This window comes from Rana temporaria, chromosome 1 (genome assembly GCF_905171775.1).
Source record: "Rana temporaria chromosome 1, aRanTem1.1, whole genome shotgun sequence".
Classification (NCBI taxonomy): domain Eukaryota; kingdom Metazoa; phylum Chordata; class Amphibia; order Anura; family Ranidae; genus Rana; species Rana temporaria.
In genome coordinates, this window is record NC_053489.1 from 84,100,949 (window position 1) to 84,123,180 (window position 22,232).

Here is a 22,232-nt window from a genome sequence, read left to right on the forward strand (position 1 = left end):
ACGGTCTTCTTGGTCTCCTTGCAGCAAGAACTAGTCCTCTGGTCTACTGCTCGGGAAACCAAATCCTTTCAACTTCTCATAACAGTGTTTTCCTGTGATTTGTAGCCCACTTATCCATTGACTTTCATAGCAGGATTCTTCTTCTGAACTACCATAGTTCAGTGTGGCCTACACTAAGGTCACTTGAACTCCTTCTGCTTGCAATCTTCCCCTTGCTAGCCGGAGGTGGATAGTGTTACTTAATTTGGTATGATAGTCCAGTGGAACTACAGAGAGCAACTGCAGCACAGTGTCTTAAATTGCCTTCTCTCTCTCTTTAGCTAAGCATCAGACTTAATTTGTATAATTGTTCAACTGCTATCTTATTCCACTCCATAATGGCAAGTGCTAATTCTCATTTACTAGCACATGTAGTAGTAGTAGTAGATTTAAGTGGAATTAAAACGCTTTTGTTTAATTTGCACAGAATGATTGGATTTAATTTTTGTAATGAGTGACTGTTACTTTTTGTTGGAAAAGGAGTGAGTTTTTTGTTAATATTTTGTTAGGATTCTTTACCTTATTCAAGCTTTGTCATATACATGTGAGGCAATTAAACTTAATATTTCATAAATATCAGTACAAATGCAATTATTGCATGCAAAGCTATGTTTATGTGAATATTTCTCGGGAGGGGATCCATCGCTTACATGTGATTCTTACCGGGGTCTGTGACTCAAAAAAGGTTAAGAAACACTGAGCTAGAGGGATACACTAAAGCAGGGGTCTCCAAAGTTTTCCAACAAAAGGGCCAGTTTATTGTCCTGTAGGACTTTAGGGGGGCCGAAATGTGGCCAGCAGAGGCAGAAAATGTCACAGGCCCAGCATCAGTGAAGATAAATATGGCCTCAGGGTTGGTGGTCAATAAGAGGAGGAGGAATAGTGCCCCTATTAGTAGGATGAATGGTATTCCATCATTGGTATTAGTGGAAGATATAGTGCCTCATTGATGGTGTCAGTGGGAGGAATAGTGCCCCAAGGGCCAGATAAAGGCTGGCAAAGGGCCACATCTGGCCCTCGGGCCGCAGTTTGGAGACCCCTGCACTAAAGCAACTGTAAGGCACTTAGCTAAAATATAACTTTACAGAAGGGACAAAACACATGGGTAGAGAGAAACTGCTGCTCACCCCGGTTAAGGCAACAGAGAAATTTTTCCCCCAATGGGGTTTTTAGGCAGCTCAAATAAAGGGTTGGATGCAATATGTAAAAATGTAAAAAGGTTTATTAAGGGAATGTCACATACACCAAAAGAAATGGGGAGTATAAATAGGACATAAATGTCATGTCCTATTTATACTCCCCATTTCTTTTGGTGTATATGACATTCCCTTAATAAACCTTTTTACGTATTGCATCCAACCCTTTATTTGAGCTGCCTAAAAAATATAACTTTACTTCCCTTGTGAGTACAACACTGCCTCCACAATGTATACAGGAACATCTCCAAAATGTTGAATATCATCCAAAAGTACATTTATTTCAGTAATTCAATAAAAAAAGTGAAACTCATATATTAATTAGAGTCAAGTGATATATTTTAACCATTTCTTTCTTTTAATTTTGATGATTATGGCTTACAGATAGTGAAAACACTAAATTAAGTATCTCAGAAATGTTGAATATTACATAAGACCAATAAACAAAGGATTTTTAATACAGAAAGTTGGCTTACTGAAAATGTCCATTTACAACATAGTATGCACTCAATATAGTATGCACTCATTACTCAAGGCTCCTTTTGCATGAATTACTGCATCTATGCAGCATAGCATGAAGGTGATCAGCCTGTGGCACTGCTGAGGTGTTAACAAAGTCACGTTGCTTTGATAGCTTCAGGCCTTCAGCTTGTATACATTGTTGGGTCTGGTGTCTCTCATCTTTCTAGTGACACTACCCCACAATTTTCTGGTAGACGGCTGCGCTGAATTTGAACTTGATAAAACACAGTGGACCGACACCAGCAGATGACCTGCCTCCCCAAATCATCACCAACTGTGCAAACTTCACACTGGACACCATGCAACTTGTATTCTGTGCATCTCTACTCTTCCTCCAGACTCTGGGACCTTGATTTCCAAATTGCATGCAAAATTTACTATAGCGGTGTGTTGCTACGAGTTACTACATCCACTGATATTACCTTGCTGCCAGACATCCATTAGACACACTCTTTCAGTCAATGAAAAGTCTTTTGCTTGTTTTTGCTATTTTTATTAGGGGATTAACTTGGATGGGGAATAGGGACATGGGATGCCCAGAGAATGAATTATTACTTTTAATGTTATAGCGGATCATGCTATAACTAAAAGTGTTATAACAATTCATATGTTACATTCCTCAGATGGGATAAAATGGCGGACCCTAATCCTGACAGACTTTTACCACAGGACACTTCTCCTCCTGCATATCACTTTCCTGTCACAGATTAGTACTCCTGTCCTGCCATCTTCAGCCCACTAGACCTCACTCTGAATAAGTCCTAGTAGTTTCAATTGATGATCCTGAATAGGGCAGGGGCCTTCAGTACCCTTTCTTGTGGCTGTGGACATTAGAAAATATTTGATTATGGACTACTGATCCCAGCGGTCCCGACTTGCAAATCCTGCGCCCTCAGGCCACATCGATTTGACACAAACTCACACACCTTTCCATGACCGTGTCAGGAAAGGCTACCTCCCAACTCTCCCTGACATGCCCCTTCCAGATCTCTACTATGCTTCACTCACTGACTCCTGCCCTTCTTAAAGGATTTACCTGACATGCGGACTAACTGCTTCTCCAGCTCCTGTTCCAGGACACCTCTCCATGACCATGTAAGGAGAGGCTCCCTCCCAGCTCCCGAGCTCCTCTGCCTGAGTCACACCCCCTCCAGATGGGGGCGCTCCTCCTGCACGCAGTATAGCACTCCATAGTTCAGTTCACCCAGCCAACAACTCTCCTCCAGCAGGCTGACTGAGGTAATATATAGGAGGCCTGCCCCCTGCCAATCAGAGATTGGTCAGAGCTCCTCTATATTCTCCTGCCACTCCAACTCTCAGCCCTGCCCCCTTTACAGAACATTCTCACTGGAAACAGGGGAGGAGCCAAAAAGCTGAAGTACATGTCAGTCACACCCACTGCTACACTAAACCACTCCCTGCCCCCAGATCAAAAACAAATAGGCCTAGCTCACAGCATAGGCCTGCTTAAATGTACCTGCACTGGCAGCTAACACCAAAAACCTCACATCTAGCACCTACCTAAGTAAAGGGTGCTACGTTACTTTCATCTGAACAGAGGACTTTGGACCACTTAGCAACAGTCCAGTCCTTTTCTCCTTAGCCCAGGTAAGACACTTCTGACGTCTCTGGTTCTGGAGTGGATTGACACATGTCCTGAATACATACTGTATGTGTGTGGTGGCTCTTGAAGCACTGACACCAGTCGTGGTCCACTCCTTGTGAATCTCCCCCAATTTCTTGAATGGTCTTTGCTTCAAAATCCTTTCAAAGCTGTGCTTATCCCTGTTACTTGTGCACCTTTTTCTACTACACTTTTTTCTTTTCACTCAACACTCCATTATAAATGCTTGGATACAGCACTCTGTGAACAGCCAGCTTCTTTAGCAATGATATTTTGTAACTTACCTTCCTTGTGGAGGGTGTCAATGACTGTCTTCTAGACAACTGTCAAGTGGTCTTCCCCATGATTGTGTAACCTGAGTTAAAGGGTTTGTAAAGGAATTTTTTTTATCTTAATAGTTTCCTTTACCTTAATGCAGTGCTGTTTTCATATCCTCATTGTTCGTTTTTGCTCTCAAGTTGCTGTAATTCTTCTCTGATCTCCACACTTCCTGGTTGTCTGTTTCCTGATAACCACAGTACTGGGAGCTTTCTCTCTGTGGTCACAAATCAAGGAGGTGTGATTACTGTGTGTCTAAAACCCCACAGCACCAATCAGTTTCATTTTCCAAACCATCACTGCCCTGCATTGGCTCTGTGGCTCTGTACAGCAGAGAAGCAGGAAACATGCAAAAACGAAACTAGAAACTACAGGTACATTATATGATTGATGTTTATCTATTTTTAATCGTTTTTAAAAGGAATCAGTTAACTATTATGTCTCTATACCCTGTAAACAGTCATTTCAGCAAAAAAATGTATTTATTTATTTACAACTCCTTTAATTAGATGATTAGCATGTGACACCATGGGTCTACAATATTGAACTTTTTCACAATATTCAAATTTTCTTAGATACTGATATTTGGGTTTTCAATAGCTGTGAGCCATAATCAAAATTAAAAGAAAGGAAAGAAATGCTTAAAAAAAATATCACTCTGTGTGTAATAAATCTATATAATATATGAGTTTCATTTTTTTAATTGAATTACTGGAATAAATTAACTTTTTGATGATTTTTTGGAGATGGACCTGTATGCATTAGAACATACGAATAACATCCGAAGATCCTGATTGCAGTGGCACAGTCCCAGTTGTGAAAGCATTGAAAGGAAAGCCTGGGCTTAAACAAAAGTGGTTACTGGGAAGAGTTTAGGCAGCCTGTGGGTAGGTTTTAAAGTATGTCTAGACAAATATATATATATATATATATATATATATATATATATATATATATATATATATTAGGGCTGTGCAAATTAACTTTTAATTAATCGATTAATCTTTAATTTTTTTGATCGATCAAAATATTTTTGATCGATTAAGATTCTATTGATTGGTACTCACCTCTCCGCCGGCTTCTGGGCCTTCAGGGAGTTCCGTTGGAGATCCAGTAACGTCACGGACACCGGCGGGGCTTGCCGTGTCCATCTGAAGGGCTCCTTTGCTGTGCCTTCATATCTGCATGCCGGCGGGACCTTACTATTTGCCACACGCAAGGGCTGTTACACTTCCCTCTATCAACCTAGGATTCTACAACCATCCACTGGGAGTTGTGATAGTTCCCTTCATGGGACATCTACATGCCAACGGACTGATGTTAACCTCTCCTCATCTGGATTCAGCAGTGGTATCGTTGTACACATTTTTATACCAGTATCATACTTAGCTACATGTTTTTATGACTGCTATTGGTGCCGTTTGGTATTACTCGCACCATTTTAGTACAGTTTATGTAGCTACATCGATTTTATCTCCAGTGCAATATTTATTTGGTTACCTACTTGAAGACTATACAAGGTTTAATGCTATTCCCATCGAGCGCGGCCTTTGTGTGTTTTGTGTATCCTGCTATCCATTTTTCCAGTGGTTGGTAGCTGCACTGGGTGTCAGCCTGCAAGGATATCAGCTAAAAGTAGTTGGATCTGTATGTGCGTTATAGTTAATCGAAATTAGTCGATTAATCGATTTAAAAAAAAAACGATTAATCGAACAGAAAAATTTTGATCAGTAACAGCCCTAATATATATATATATATATATATATATATATATATATATATATATATATATATATATATATATAGTTTTTCGATAGTATAGTGAATAATTGGAAAACTTAACTTACTTAATGTCCCATATTTGACAGGACAGTCCTGCATTTTTTAGATAGTTGTCCTTCAACAGCTATGTCAGTAGTAGGCTCAGACTCACTGAACGTTACTGCACCAGACCCAGACCCAGACCCCACTGGATCAGCAGGAGGACATTTGTGCAAAGTGTTTGTGCATTTATAATTTTGCCCTTGAAGTTGCATGAAAAGGCCCTCTTCCTCCTGAATAGTATTTTTCTTAAAGCATTGATATACTGTATAAGCCCAGGTTGCCATGATTTTTTTTTTATCAACAGAAATAATTCCAGATAAACTATAGCAGGGATATGCCATTAGTGGACCTCCAGCTGTTGCAAAACTACAAGTCCCATCATGCCTCTGCCTCTGGGTGTCATGCTTGTGGCTGTCAGAGTCTTGCTATGCCTAGGCTGGTGGTCACCTAATTGTATATCTCTGTACTATAGGATTTACTGCTCTAGTTTGGGTTCACTGACTTTCAAACAGGATTCACCATACTCTTGTCAAACCGTACCTAGGCAGATTTATCCATCCCTAATTGTTAGGAGAGAACACTAACACAGATGTGCAGGAATCTCATCTTTTGCCATTTAGTAAATGACACCACCAATGTTCTGGTAGCTGGTGGGATACAGTGAGTGTTATAGACAGATCATTGATGCCTGGGAGTAATAGTATTTTTGCCTGTGGCTAAATTTTGCACTAAGAGCCTTGGCTATCTACAACGTTTAAATGCAAAAAGAGGATAAGACTCTGATGATAATCAGTACTGAATGTAACAGTCAAGTGCTAGACTGGTGGTGACAGCTGAGCAGCTGTTGTAGTTCTCTGTTGGTCACATTGTTCATGACAGGAAATGTATGATGCATGGGCAGTGTTACATTTTCTTACATTTATCAGCACAATAGATAATCTTTTACTAGGTCTACCTATGTTCTACATGACATTGTTGTCTGGCATGGTGCTTAGGCTGGTTAGAAAATGCCCAATTATGAAACAAAGAAAATGCCCAATAGGAGCAAACAGTGGTAAGGTGCATATTACCGCTGACTAATGGTCCAGCAGGCATGGACAGGGACGTTACCTCTCTTTCATGGCGCATTGGGTGACTTTGCTGGCAGCTGGGAAGGACGCAGGGCAAGGTACAGTAGTGTTGGAGGTTGTTCCGCCACCACGCCTCCAAAACACTACTACTGTTTGTGACACACCTCTCTCCTCCACCCCCTCCTCCCTCTTCTTCCTCTGTGGCCTCTTCCTGTGCTGATGTGTCCTCGGAACCAGCCGTGCTCCGGAGGCGTACGAGGGGCTACGCAGGAATGCAGGCAAAGAGATGCCATTCAGTGCTAGAGCTGGTATGATTGGGAGACAGGAGCCATACTGGGGCAGAGGTTCTGTCAGCTCTGCAGGGGCAGGCTCAGAGGTGGTTGACGCCACGCCAGCTTAAAGCGGGGGTTTACCCCCCAAAAAAAATGTAACATTAGATTCAGGCGAGTTGTTAGAATCACAATCGGGTGTTTTTTTTTTAACTCTTTGCCGTACATACCGTTTAAGATATATGTTCACCGCGGCTTCCGGGTATAATCTGCGGGACTGGCCATTCCTAATTGATTGATATGCTTCCGACCATCGCATACAGCGCGTCACGAGTTGCCGAAAGAAGCCGAACGTCGGTGCGCAGGCGCCGTATAGAGCCGACTCGCAGTACGGCTTCTTTCGGCAACTCTTTTTTTTACCCGGAAAGCCGCGGTGAACATATATCTATAAAACGGTATGTACGGCACGGCAACGATTTAAAAAAAAAAAACACCCGATTGTGATTCTAACAACTTGCCTGAATCTAATGTTAAAATGTTTTTTTTTTGGGTGAACCCCAGCTTTAAGCCAGGAATGGTGGTTAGCGACAATGGCACCAACCTCCTCACTGCCCTGCGACAGGGACAACTGACCCATGTGCCCTGTTTTGCTCATGTTCTGAATTTGGTGGTGCAGCGGTTCTTGGGCAGCTACCCGGGCTTACAGGATGTCCTGAAGCAGGCCAGGAAAGTCTGTGTGCATTTCCGAAGGTCATACAATGCCACTGCTTGGCTGTCAGACCTCCAAAGGGAATACAACCTGCCCAAGAACCGCCTAATCTGTGACAAGCCCACCAGAAGGAACTCTACATTGGCCATCAATGAGTACCTGTGCCAATATGGCAGCAGAACTGGGTCAGGGGAGCTTGGGTTTTTTTTTCCCACGCCAGCACACAGAAAGAGGACAAGGAGGAGGAGGAGGAGGAGGAGGAGGATTGTATCAGCAGCATGGAGGTGGAGCCTAGCACTCAGCATCAGCAGCAGCAGTCTTCAAGGGATCACTTACAGTCCCAAGGAACCCATGGACTTTTACGTGGTTTGGATGAGGTGGCTGCGGATCCTGTCATCCTCAGTGACCCAGAGGACTGTGCCCCTGAATGCCTCAGCAAACCTACGCTGCATGGCCTCCCTGATCCTGCAAAGCCTGCGTAAGGATCCTCGTATTCGTGGTATCAAGGAGAGGAATCATTACTGGCTGGCAACTCTCCTTGATCCACGTTACAAGAGTAAGGTTGCGGACCTTATCTTGCCATCGCAGAGGGAGCAGAAGATGAAACATCTTCAGGAGGCCTTGCAGAAAGGTCTGTGCAATGCGTTCCCAGAACCTGGGGGATTACCAAATCCTGGTCCTGGACAACGTGTTGCTGAGGCTTCGGTGAGTCACAGAAGGAGCGGTGGAGAAGGTGGCCGTTTGACCTATGCGTTCAGACAATTTTTTAGTCCGCAGCCCCTAGGTATGACCGGTTCCAGCAACCATCGCCAGCGTCTGGTTTACATGGTGCGGGAATACCTAGGGGCAAGATCAGACTTGGACACCTTCCCCACCAAAAATGCTCTGGCTTACTGGGTCTTGAGGATGGATCACTGGCCAGAGCTTGCACAGTACGCAATTGAGCTACTGGCTTGTCCTGCATCCAGCGTTATTTTTAGAACGCACATTCAGTGCTGCTGGAGGCTTTGTGACCGATCACAGGGTGCGCCTCTCCACCGACTCCGTCGATCGACTGACCTTCATAAAAATGAATCAGGCTTGGATCAACACCAGCTACCAAGCACCTGATGCTGATGTAACTGAATAATTTTTTGAAATGTCAGATCCCTTGGAGACTGCCTATGCTGATGCTGAGTGACTGTCCTGTTATGTTGCTGACTGAATATCCTTTTCCTCCTCAATGATTTTGCTGATAGCTAGTAAGAACATTGTTGGTTTTGGGCTCTGCCACCAGTGCCTAAGGTCCAATTTTTCTTCCCCTGTTTAACAGGGGCGTGTAATAACAATTTTTGATGCAATACTTTGCAGCAAGGATTATTAATGCGCTCCAACTAGAGTATCTGTGAGGGGTTGCAGTGTTGTGGCACCACCACCATTGCCTAGGGCCCTTAATGCAATTCTTTGCATGTGGCTCTTTGTTGCGCTCCAATAACAGTATCTGTGAGGGGTTGCAGTGTTGTGCCTAAGGCCCAATTTTTCTGCCCCTGTTTAACAAGGGCGTGTAATAACAATTTTTGATGCAATACTTTGCAGCAGGGCTTATTAATGCGCTCCAACTAGAGTATCTGTAAGCCCAATTTTTCTGCCCCTGTTCTAGTATTTTTCTTTGTTTGATTATTTTCTAATTTAGGTTTATTGTAGCTTTCTCCTTGGTTATCATAGTGTCATGTTTATTTTCTTGTACTAAATACTCATCATTGTCAATGTAAACACCACACATCTAGATTTGAGCTTTTAGGCAGCATTGATATAATAATAAGCCACACATTGTTGAGTATCCAAAAATATTTATTGTTTCACATTTAAAATGTGTCATTTTTTTTTATCCAAAAATATCTTAATAGAAATTCTTTTTTTTTATATATATTTTTTTTTATTATAAAGAAATATATTTTTGTCTAGAAATATTTGTCAACATCAATTTTTTTTATTATTATAATTTGTTGTTATTTTTTTTAGAGATATCTTTTTTTTTCTTAGATATCTTTTTTTTCGTGTATTTTCTTTGAGAATAACAAAATTAAAAAATATCGCATGAACAATGACCAACTTTTTAGCAGTTGTCATTGTTCATGCGTTTTAGCCAGAAAACAAGAGATTCCACTTAAAAAAATAAATAAAACAAAACATACATAGAAAAACAAGAAAAACTTTAAAACTTTTTTTTTTTTTTAAACCCTCCCTAGAACATCCATTAAATTCTTTCGTTTTCGCTCCACCGTTTGTGTTTTCTTTCTCATCTGCCCTAAGCAGATGTGGATGTCCTCAATTTCAGCCCTGCAGGACAACACCTCTCCAATTAAGACCTGGGCGCTGTAGGTGTCCAATCCACCATCAACAGCACAAATACCTCCTGAAATTTGGAAACAAACCATGTATTACAATTATGCAGGCCTACATCTATTACCTGAAGCTGTGCTGTATGACACTGACCTGATGTGGTGGCATTTTCCACTTCCTGCACATCCCGTGGGGGTGGGGCTTGGGTCTGTGTGGGGTTTGTCTGCTCCAGTTTTGAAGCTTGATTGCGCCCTATGAGATTGTAAAAAAGGGATACAAGATTCAAAAAAATTAGAGGCCTGAAAGAGGAATATCAATCATTCTTTTTATAAAGTGTGGTACAATTGTCTGTTTTTACAATCCTTCTAAGCTTAAAACAGGATTGTATCCATTACCAAACCTGCAACATTTCTCTATCTTTTCCAAGTTTCCTACATGAAAAAACACCAAGTATCCACTGGATCACCTCTGTGTGACACCCTAACTAGGTTGTTCTTGTGGCCAACACTCAGTGCCGATCCTGACCTCCCTGGGGCCCTAAGCAAAATGACATGGCACATTAAAAATGAGAAGTGGGGGGCACTGACGACAGTGACATGTCACATTAAAGAAAGTTGAGAAGCGGGGGGAGGGGGTGTTCTGCTGTCGGAAATTACATCTTACATTAAATTGAGAAGCAGGGGGTGCTGACTTCTTACCTCTTCTCCCATGCAGCCAGCTAATTGAGAAGCAGGATGAGGGGCGAAAATGACTTCTCACCAGGCAGGGCCTCTAGTAATTTGGGGGGCCCTTCGCAGCTTTGCGGGGCCCTAAGCGGCTTGCATAGTGAGCCTATAGGGCGAAACGGCCCTGCCAACACTTTTGCTACTGAGTCCATGTGTGTAACCAACTGCTGAGCATACTCTTCTTTTACTGTATATTGACTTAAGTTGGATTATTTAAATCTGGTTAAGAACACATCTACATCAAATAAAAAATTGGTCTCACATAAATAGATCTTAAATAGAATGAACGACGACTCATACGACCAATTATTATGCCCACAAACATGAACCTTGAGACATCTATTCTTGAACTGTATATATACAACCTGAAAGAAAAAGCACATGCCGCACAATAATAAAAACAAATAATCAGAGTACACATGAAAATTACTTACTTCTGATGACTTTTTTAATCCTCTCCATTTGCTCCGGCTCTCTTAATTTAAGGTCAGACCACCTTTTACGCAACTGTTCCCTTGACCTGTGCACCCCGAATTTATGACGGATACTCCTCTGCACATTGTCCATGATCTGGGCCTTTAGTTTGTTTGGGTTCTTGTAAGGGCCATGTTTTCCATCATAGTCCTTCCTCCTTAGGATTCCCACCATTTCTACCATCTCCTCAAATGCCATATTTGTAGCCTTGTACCTCCTGCTCCTATGTCTGGTGTGTGCTACCGCCTGGCCTAGCTCCTGGCTTGAGGTTGCAGCTTGCTGTGTGTCCTCCATGGTGTCTTCACTGTCTTGCATTGACTGACCGAAAAGGGGCGTGGAAAGTACTAGAACGATCGTCAGGGGCGGGGAAACGTGCGGAGCTTCTCGCATGCACAGTGTATAAAGGGATATCGCGTGAGTGAAAACATTGTTCACAGTCTGTAGAAAAAGGCAGAAGAAATGATTGTGTAGTACGGCGGTACGTAACTTGATTTTGGACTTTATGATCAGTGGATGAGTTTGTGGGTTAGATATGGGGAGAAAGCTTAGTAGTAGAGGCTTGACTGACATTAGCTTTTTTTGCTTAATTTTGACTTTCAGAAATAATGGAGGCCTTCAGAGAACAGGAGTTCTTCACAGAATTTGTTCAAAGGGGGCCCCGGATGGCAACCCCCCTTTTTTCTAGAATTTTTCTTTCCCAAAAAAATAATTTATTCAGCCAAGATCTGGCATTGGAATGGCCCCCCCACCCATAAAATAATCGACACAGCACATGCGTTTTGGGGGGCCAAGCCTGTATGGCCAGGCTCACGGGCCGCCACTGGAACATCAATGGCCTCATCAGGCACAAGTGTCATGTAGTTTGTTGAGGGTCTCTTTAGGAAATTGTGCAATATGCAGCAGCAAAGTATGACATGGTTCAGATTCTACTTAACAACAAACCTACAGTCCTTGTCTTGTTTGCACCGCCTGTATACTGCTGTTCAAAGTATATAGGGCCAAAGGGTCTTGTAATGACCTAGGGGGAGTGGGGGCGGGGAAACCCATGCTATTTTTTTCAGTGATTTTTATCCATATTGCAGGGACCAAACATTACATTAAAGCCGCAACCAGTATTAAATTACTTTTTTCTTATAGTAATCTCATTTTGTGCAGGTACAGTTCTAAACACGTGCCACCTCACAGGCATACTATATACACCCAGCAGGTACGATATTTAAAGGAATTTTGCATTTTTTTTTTACTTTAAGCATCATTAAAATCGCTGCTCCAGAAAAAACTACCGTTTTTAAAACTTTTTTTTCCATTGATACATGTTCCCTGGGGCAAGACCCGGGTTCTCAAAGACGTTTTCCGACAATAACTTGCATATTGGGCTTTAAAATTAGCACTTTTGAATTTGAACGTTCGAGTCCCATAGACGTCAATGGGGTTCTAAATGTTTGCGCGAACGTTCGGTCCGTTCGAAGGTTCTGGTGCGAACTGAACGCGGGGGTGTTCGGCTCATCCCTACTCAGTAACAATACAGGGGAGCTTCCTCTTTACTCTGAGTGTCCATATTCCCTCACATCTACCCTTTTGCATTTCTGGGAGGCTACAGCAGCGCCATAGTCTTTTTCTTATATTGCTTTAAACACTCTATTGTCTACTTATATATCTACTGTTCTGTTGGCAATGATGGTGCCATTATTAACACTAAAAAGCTGAAAGTGGTAGAGACAAGGGCCCTGTAGGATTGTTTCCACTGAGCTCCATCCGATATACTTACTCCACAAAACGTGCCCATTCTCGCTCTCTATAAGAATAGGGGGCCAGATCCACAAAAGAGATACGCCGACTTAACTCGATTTTTCTAAATTTACACGGCGTGTATCTTTGCGCCCGATCCTCAAAACGAGAAGCGCCTGAAATTCGGGCTTTTCCGTCCTACCTAAAAATATTACGCCGGCGCATTCTCGTGCGCAAATTACGCTAGGCACGCCGCTTTATTTGATAGGCAAAGATGCAAATGAGGGAGATAGGGCGATCCACAGAATTAAGTGTGTGCGCCGTAGATTACGCCCTGTGCGCACCTGTTAGTTTTTTGGTGGGATTTTACACATTATAAAAGCAGCCCTAATTTTACACATGCCGTCTGAATGTCTGCTGAAGCAACACCATTCAGGAAGAGCTCAGCACACAAACGTTCAGGACTGAAATCTCTCTGCCAAAATGCCAGGACCAGCAATGATACTAGCTGCATTAGTTGATATAGAGACACAAAGAAGGAGGAGGGCACAGAGGAGGAGGATGAGGGCACAGGAGAGGGTCTACCGCCCACGGCAAGATTTGTTTGGCATGCCTGCTTGTGAAGTTTACCGCACCTACAGATTTACCCGTGAGGCCATCCTGGAATTAACATCAATACTTCAGGATGATATTACCAGCCCAACCCAACGCTCCCATGCCCTGCAGCCACTCACCAAAGTACTGGCCACTTTGCATTTTCTGGCCACTGGCTCATTCCAACGCACAAGTGGAGGCGTGGCTGGGATGGCACAATCCTCCATCAGCAGGTGTGTGCACCAAGTGGTCCCTGCAATCCTGCTGCGCATGGGAAATCAGTTTCAGAAACCCACCCAGGAGGATCAGCGTTTAAAGTCAATGACCGACTTTTACAACCTTGCCAGATTTCCACGCACCATCGGGGCCATTGATTGTACCCATGTGGCACTACAACCACCCCATGATACTGAGCACATGTTCCGGAATCGTAAAGGCTGGCATTCCATTAATGTGCAAGTCATCGTTGATGCCCATGGCCTCATCTGGCATGTCTGTGCTAAATTTCCTGGATCCTGCCATGATAGTTACATTTACCGGCAGACACAGATCTCAAGAGATTTTGACCAGAACATGTATGGAGACAGCTGGCTGATTGGTGAGTGACATGTGTGTCAGGTATGTCCCCCCCATGATGCTGACATCACAAGGGGCACATGCATGACTAATATCCTCCTGTCTTTTCCCTTACAGGTGACTCTGGATATGCCTTGGGACCTCATCTAATGACCCCATTCAGGAACCCCCAAACCCCAGGAGAGCAACGCTACAACCAGGCGCACATACGAACCCGGGGAGTGGTTGAACGGACCTTTGGGCTTCTGAAGTCCCGCTTCAGATGCCTGGATAAGTCTGGGGGTACCCTGCTGTATTCCCCTGACTTTGTGTGTCAAATAATTGGGGCATGTTGCATACTCCATAACTTTGCCCTCAGAAGGGGACTGCATATTGACTTATGTAATGACCTGACCCCTGACCCAGGCAATACTATCCCAACCAACTCTACCCGGTCTGCTGAGGGCACAACAGCTAGGAGACGCCTTGCAGAAGGCATTTTTTCCCAGTAAATGTACATGATTAATGTCACAATAAGTATGTTTTTTTTCACTGTAAATGCACATGATTAATGTCACAATAAGTATGTATTTTTTCACTGTAAATGCACATCAATAAAGTCACAATGATAATGCATGAATGCACACCACTGTGGTTCCTTGCACAGACACATCACATGCACATCGAATTGGATTAGATCCAAGTCCCCCCCCCCCCCTTGGGACTTGGGAGCAGTAACGCCACGCCACGGCTCCAATTATGTCACTGTGCATTCATACACCATTCAGGAACCTGGGATTGCCCTTCTCCCTGGTCCTGGGGATCCCTTCTCCACCAAAACTGAGGGTGACAACCTTAATTTCTTAGGAATGCCACCCCCCCACATTCACACATCATTCACACACATAAACCAAATCATAAGTACAGAAGACAAAATAAAAAATAAAAAAAAATGCATAAACAAAAAAAAACAAGTATCCCAGCAATTTTTTTAGCGGCGGCGATTGCTACGCCTTGGCTGGGCAGGGGCACGGGCAGGGGCACGGGCACGAGCAGGGGCACGGCCACGGCCACGGCCACGGCCACGCCGTCGCGGAGGATGTCCATTGGGGGGGTGTTGAGCTGGGGAAGGAGGAGCCTCCTGGGGGGGTTGAGCTGGGGAAGGAGGAGCCTCCTGGGGGGGTTGAGCTGGGGAAGGAGGAGCCGCCCCTGCTGGCCTGCCCTCCATGGCCCCTGCAATGCGAGTGAGACAGGCAGTGAGGGCAGCCGCATTGGCCTGGCCAGACCTTGTATTGTCCTGCACAGCCTGGGTCAGGGCACTCAGCTCATGGGCCACGCGCGTTGTGGCGGTCTGTATGTCATTCAAACATGTTATGACCGCCGTTGAGTTGGTGGCCACATCACCGAGTGCCTCCATCATTTCACCATGGCTGTGCTCCATCTGCGTCAGTTTTTCCAGAATTTTTCCAAGAATGCGGGTCTGCCGGGCATTGTCCTTCACCACACTGGCCGACAGACGCTCGCCCACAGCCACGGTCTCCTGGGTTGTCCCCCTGGCTGCCGCTGAGTCTTGCGGGCCTGGAGGAGGGGAGAGAGTGACCCTGGTGACTGGAGGCCTGTTGGGAGAGAAGTGGGAGGGGCTACCCCTGATGGTGGCCTGACTGGTGCCAGCCTCAGGGGTAGTCTCAGGGGAAGACTCAAAGGTCATCATATCAGTGGCCAGGAGGACTTCCCGGCCAATCTGCATATTTTCCTCCTCCTCCCCCTCATCATCCTCCTCCCACTCAACCTTAACCTCCTCCCCCTCAACCTCCTCATGAGTGTAGGTTTGGCCAATCCCCTCCCCTGGGGAATCCTGCCCTTCTTGGGACTCATCATCTGCCTGTCTTGGGGGTGGTGCTGCAGCCTGGCCCGATGGGCCTGCAACCTCCTGGCCTCCAACCTCCTGGCGTGGAACCTCCTGGCCTCCAACCTCCTGGCGTGGAACCTCCTGGCGTGTAACCTCCTGGCCATCTGTGGAGGACACAAAACAATCACATGTTTGAGGAACCACACACTTGGCACATCTTCCCTTCCCCCACCCACACATGCTAATCAACAGAGAATAAACCAAAAAACATACCTGTCCTCCTAGGAACATCTGACGTATAGCCAGGCAGGCCCACCACCTGCTGTGGGTGGAAACACTGGGCCACTGCCCATTCCTCCTCCGTCAGTCTGACTGGGCAGGGTCCCCCTCCTCCAGTGCCCCTGGTATGGGCGTCGATCCTTGCCATCTTAGTCCGGACGACGCTTCTCAGATCGTTTATTTTTTTCTGTATGCCAGCGGGGGTCCTAGTCTCCCCCCCCCCCGCCGCATTGATCTGGTCCGTTATCTTTTTAAGAAGCTGCCTCCTCCTGGCCGGGGTGGTGTTCTGGCTCTCAGGGCCATGCAGAAATCGCCCATATTTCACAATGCCCCGAGCAAGAATTTGCTTCTCTCCCAGGGTGAAATTAAGCTTCCTGCGTTTAGGGGGCATCTCATACACCACCCAGCAACAACAAACACACCCGACAAACAATCGACAATACACACCCAAAAACCTGACAAAAATCTATACCACAAAAAAATCAAGAAAATCTAAACACACAAGGACACAGCTAATAGTAATTCAAAAAGAAACACGCACCAACAAACAAACAAAAAACAAACACCAAAAAACAAACACCAAAAAACAAACACCAAAAAACAATCAGCAAAAACAATAACAAACAAATTAAATAAATACACTTCTCAAACACAAACAACAACTAGACTCTCCAACTCCTCAAACACTTTTCTCACAAACACAACTTACCAACACACAAACAAACAGAGCAGAAGCAAATTGCTCATGGAAGGGGAACAATGGGATATACTTTAGCAAGGGAAGTGTGTGTGTGTGGTGCTTTTTAGACACAGGGCGATCCTCAAACTAAGTACACTTGGCCTTTTACCTATCTCACTGATTGCGCCGAGATAAGTTCTGCACATGCTCAGTGAGGTCCCGATTCGTGCGCGCATGCGCAGTAGGGCCGGCGCCTCATTTGCATGGGGTCACGGCTCATTACAATGAAGCACGCCCACTTCCTTCCCACTTGCAAAAACCCCGCCTTACGCCTCTGAATTTAAGTTACGCTGGCGCACATTTAGACGCAAATGCGCTGTGGATACGGCACTTACGACACCAACTTAGGGCAACGTAACTTAAATCACATAAGTTAGGACAAACTAAATTTGCACCGCTGGCTGAGGATCTGGCCCATAGAGCCCGTGGCTGGTGGGTTTTAGTGTGTAGTGTCAGCAGTTAAATGTAGGAGGCTCTGTGCATTTGTGATTCTATTTTTGTTGTGCAGAGGCCTTGCTAGCTGATGAAACATGATGAGATAAAACAGGAGGAAACATCATAAAGGAAGTATAATCCAGGTCAGGATTTGTCTGTGCCAGGAGCACTTCATTTACAAGCACAAGAGAAAATAGTTGTTGCAACTGTTCCAAATCACACTAAAAGGGAAAGTGTTGCCTTTTCAATGTAGTCTCATTACACTGCAAATCCTCTGCCTAAGGGAAGGTCACACAATGCATTGTGAACAGTGCATTTGAATAATCCCCCCCAACATTTCCAAAATGGGAAATGTTTATCTATGGCGTTACCTATGTCAGTGAAGGTAGCAACTAAATACAAATAGGTTTACAATAAAGTAATGAAACATCTACTGTCAAAGTAGTGCAATAGATTCCAACTTTTATAAGGGAATGTATATATTTTTTTCAGCTTATTTTATTATGATTTTATTGGCTACATACCTGCTTGACGCAGGGATCCTCAAACTACGGCCCTCCAGCTGTTGCGGAACTACACATCCCATGAGGCATTGTAAAACTTTGACATTCATGGACATGACTAGGCATGATGGGAATTGTAGTTCCTGAACAACTGGAGGGCCGTAGTTTGAAGACCAATGTGCTTGAGGCAAAAAAATAAATAAGATGAACCACAGGCAGCAAAAAATTATCCATTTCTGGATCCCCATCCCAAAAGCACTATATTACCAAAAGTATTGTGACACCTGCCTTTACATGAACTTTAATGGCATCCCAGTCTTAGTCCGTAGGGTTCAATATTGAGTTGGCCCACCCTTTGCAGCTATAACAGCTTCAACTCTTCTGGGAAGGCTGTCCGGAAGGTTTAGGAGTGTGTCTTTGGCAATGTTTGACCATTCTGGCTCGCAGTCTCCGCTCAAATTCATCCCAAATGTGTTCTATCGGGTTTAGGTTTAGGTCAGTCAAGTTCCTCCACCCCAAACTCACTCATCAATGTTTTTATGAACCTTGCTTTGTACACTGGTGCACAGTCATGTTGGAACAGAAAGGAGCCATCCCCAAACTTTTCCCACAAAGTTGGGAGTATAAAATTATCCAAAATGTCTTTGTATGCTGACTTAAGAGTTCCCCTCACTGGAGCCAAGGAGCCAAGCCCAATCACTGAAAAACAACCCCACACCATAACCCCCCCTCCACCAAATATTTTGGACCAGTTTACAAACCAAGGTCCATAAATACCAAGATATTTTGGACAATTTCATGCTCCCAATTATGTGAGAACAGTTTGGGGGTGGCCCCTTTCTGTTCCAACATGAATACCAGTGTAAAAGCAAGCAAGGTCCATAAAGACATGGATGAGCAAGTTTGGGGTGGGAGAACTTGACTGGCCTGCACAGAGTCCTGACCTCAACCCAATAGAACACCTTTGGGATGAATTAGAGCACAGACTGTGAGCCAGACCTTTTCATCCACATCAGTGCCTGACCTCACTAATGCGCTTCTAGGAGAATGGTCAAACATTCCCATAGACACACTCCTAAATGTTATGGATGGCCTTCCCAGAAGAGTTGAAGCTGTTATAGCTGCAAAGGGTGGGCCAACTCAATATTGAACCCTACTGACTAAGACTGGGATTCCATTAAAGTTCAAGTGTCCTAATACGTTTGACAATACAGTTTATATCAGCTAACACTTTATAAGCAGTTACAGCAACCGTTTTTTTTTTCTTTTGGGATAAAGGTTTTACATGAATAAAAGCTGACCAGTGTAAGCACGCCTGTTCGTGGTAAATGGTTTGTCTCAAACCTGTTACTGCTATATCTGCAGAAAAGCTTGTTCTGTGGAAAAACAGCAGACTTATTGGCAAGATCACCAGGTGAAAATAAAAGAAAGAAAACCTAAAAAATGTTTTTTAAAAGAAAATGAATGCAGCCATCTTATATACAAACTGGTAAACTGCAATACAATGCAAGTTTGCTTTTGGGCTTATTACCACTTTAAAGAGGAGTTTCGACCAACCTGCAAATAAATTTAAGTCAGCAGCTACACATACTAGCTGTTGACTTTTAATATTGGGACAATTACCTGTCCTGTAATCCTGCGATGTCGGCACCCCAGCTAATGTTTCCTTCGGCTCTCGGGTTCTCCTGCCACCATTTGTAGTAAGAGAACCTGGCAGTGAAGCCTTGCGGTTTCACAGCCAGTTCCCTACTGCGCATGCCGGAAGCACGCTGCGCTTTCTGAATGGCCCAGCAGCGGGGGGAGGAGGAGGGGGCTGATCACGGAAAGTCGGGACAGGTACCTGTCAAAAACAGGTACACGCTCCCTCCCGAAAGTTGCGAAATGTGGCACTGGAGTCAGATAAGCGGAGCTTCCACTTTTGAGTGGAACTCCACTTAAAGCTTTCCTATTAGAAAAAGAAAATCAACAGTCAGCTTACCATTGTCAAATACATACACTTGAAATGGTATGTGCATCGCTTCGAATGGCATCCCAAAACAATTTCATTACACGGTAACGCACTACTGTGCATTGTGGTGTACTCCATCAGAAAAAATACTGTGGGCCAGATTCACAGTGCAAGTACGCGTCGTATCTTTAGTTTGAATCCTCAAACCAAGATACGACGGCTTCTGGCTTCGATCCGACAGGCGTACAGCTACGTACGCCTTCGGAACGTAGGTGCAATACTTCGTCGACCGCTGGGTGGAGTTCGCGTCGTTTTCCGCGTCGGTATGCTAATTAGCTTTTTCCGTCGAACCACGAAGGTACGCGCGGCCGTCGCATTCTCTTACATCGTCGCTAGTCGGCTTTTCCCGGCGTATAGTTAAAGCTGCTATTTGTGGCGTATAGATAGACTTGCCATGAGTAGGGATGGACGTAACTCACGTCTAAGTTCAAAAAATCACGCAAAGCACGGCAGGAAATTTCAAAACGGAGCATGCGCAGTTCAATCGGCGCAGGAACGCGCTTCATTTAAATTAATCACGCCCCCTACCCACCCAATTTGAAATACGCACCGAGAAATACACTACGCCGCCGTAACTTACGACGCAAAATCTTCCTGGATTCGACTTAGAGCCAGGTAAGGTACGGCGGCGTAGCGTATCTCTGATACGCTGCGCCTGGGCAATTCTATGTGAATCTGGCCCTGTATGTTCTGGTGTGTTAGCAACCCATTCAAAATGCCTTAACACAACTTATGTTAAGGCTGGGTTCACAAATATGTGAATCGGATGTGAGTTTCACCGCATCCAATACGTAATGACATGCGAGTGGGATTGACACTCAATGGAGTTGGACCACACATGTCTAGGCGGCCAAGGTCCGGATTGAAAAAGGATCCTGTGCGTGTTTGGGTCCGATTCAGGTGCAAATTTAGGCAAAAATTCAGACCGGGATCACATCTGAATCGGTGAATAGACATGGGACCAACGCTGTATGCTGGCCTAGGCCAACAAGGCCCAGACCTAGGGCAGCACTTTGCAGGGGGGCATCACGGAAAGAGTCCCCGCCGGCTTTCTACACTGTTGGTGTAGCGCCAGTCTTATGGGGAGGACTGGGCTGAGAGGCCAATTAGTCTAGCGCCCCCATAAAGGGGCCACACTGCTTCTGGTATGCGGGTGGCCGGCATTCCACAACTGTGGGTGGGGGGAGCTGCTTCTAATTTTGACTGTCCTATCATCCTGGACCTCAAACCTTCCCCACTGTGATATATAATTCCTGCTGCACCATTGGCATGGTTATATATCTTCTTAGTCCTCTCCATTAAATTTGTGCTTAAAGTAGAACTATAGGCAACACTTTTTTTCATTTTGGATAGAGTAAGGGGGGGGGGTATAGCCCCTGTCAGTTAATTTTTTACCATCCCTGTCCCATTGCAGAGATTTCCCTTCACTTTCTGCCCCATAGCCAAACAGGAAGTGAGAGGAGATCTATGCAAATTTAGGGAATCCATTGCCTCCCCCCAGGCCCGCAGAACTAGTGTCCCCACTCGAAATTTTCAGGACAAGTCTTAAACAGAAAGGGGTGTGGCCTTAACAGGAAGGGGTGGGTCGTATTTAAATTAGGGGGTGCATGAGTTTAGTCAGGCCTAGGGCAGCACAAAACCTAAATGCACTACTGCATCGGACCTCAGGCACAGACCCCGGCCACACATGTGTGAACCCAGCCTTAAGAGTGACCCAATGTATGACTGTGCATGCCCATGTGAATGGACCATCAATGAAAGCTTCCTAATAAGAGCGTTAATTATTCAGATTATACTTCATTATGTGAAATGGCACAGTGGAGTCTGCAATCATGTGAAAGTATTTTATGTAGTAGTTACTCTTCATTTGGAAAGAGATTTTTTTACTTATCAAAGAAGGAAAGGTGGATGCGTAATCCCATTCATACAAGTGGATCCATGTAACATCACAGGAGCCAAAGACAACAAGAGGCTCCAGAAAAGGAGAGGAAGGTAGTAAGTGACATTGGTGATGAGATTGAAGACTCATCAGGTCTGTGCATATGTAAGTGGCCTGTCACTTTTCTGTCACTAAATGATTTATAGCTCAATTTCATTCATATTGAGTGAATAAAACATTGGCATCTCTCTTATGCTTCATTTATATTTAATTGTAATGAGAGTAATGCAGGTTCACAATATTACAAGTATTACCTATTGGGAAAAAGTTTTTCTGCCTACAGAACTATGGGATCCATTCATTGGGGTAGATTCAGATAGAAGATACGACGGTGTATTTCCAGATACGCCGTTGTATCTCCGAGTCCGGCCGGTCGTATCTATGCGCCTGATTCATAGAATCAGTTACGCATAGATTTCCCTAAGATCCGACCAGCGTAAGTGTTTTACACCGTCGTATCTTAGGCTGCATATTTACGCTGGCCGCTAGGTGGCGCTTCCATAGATTTACG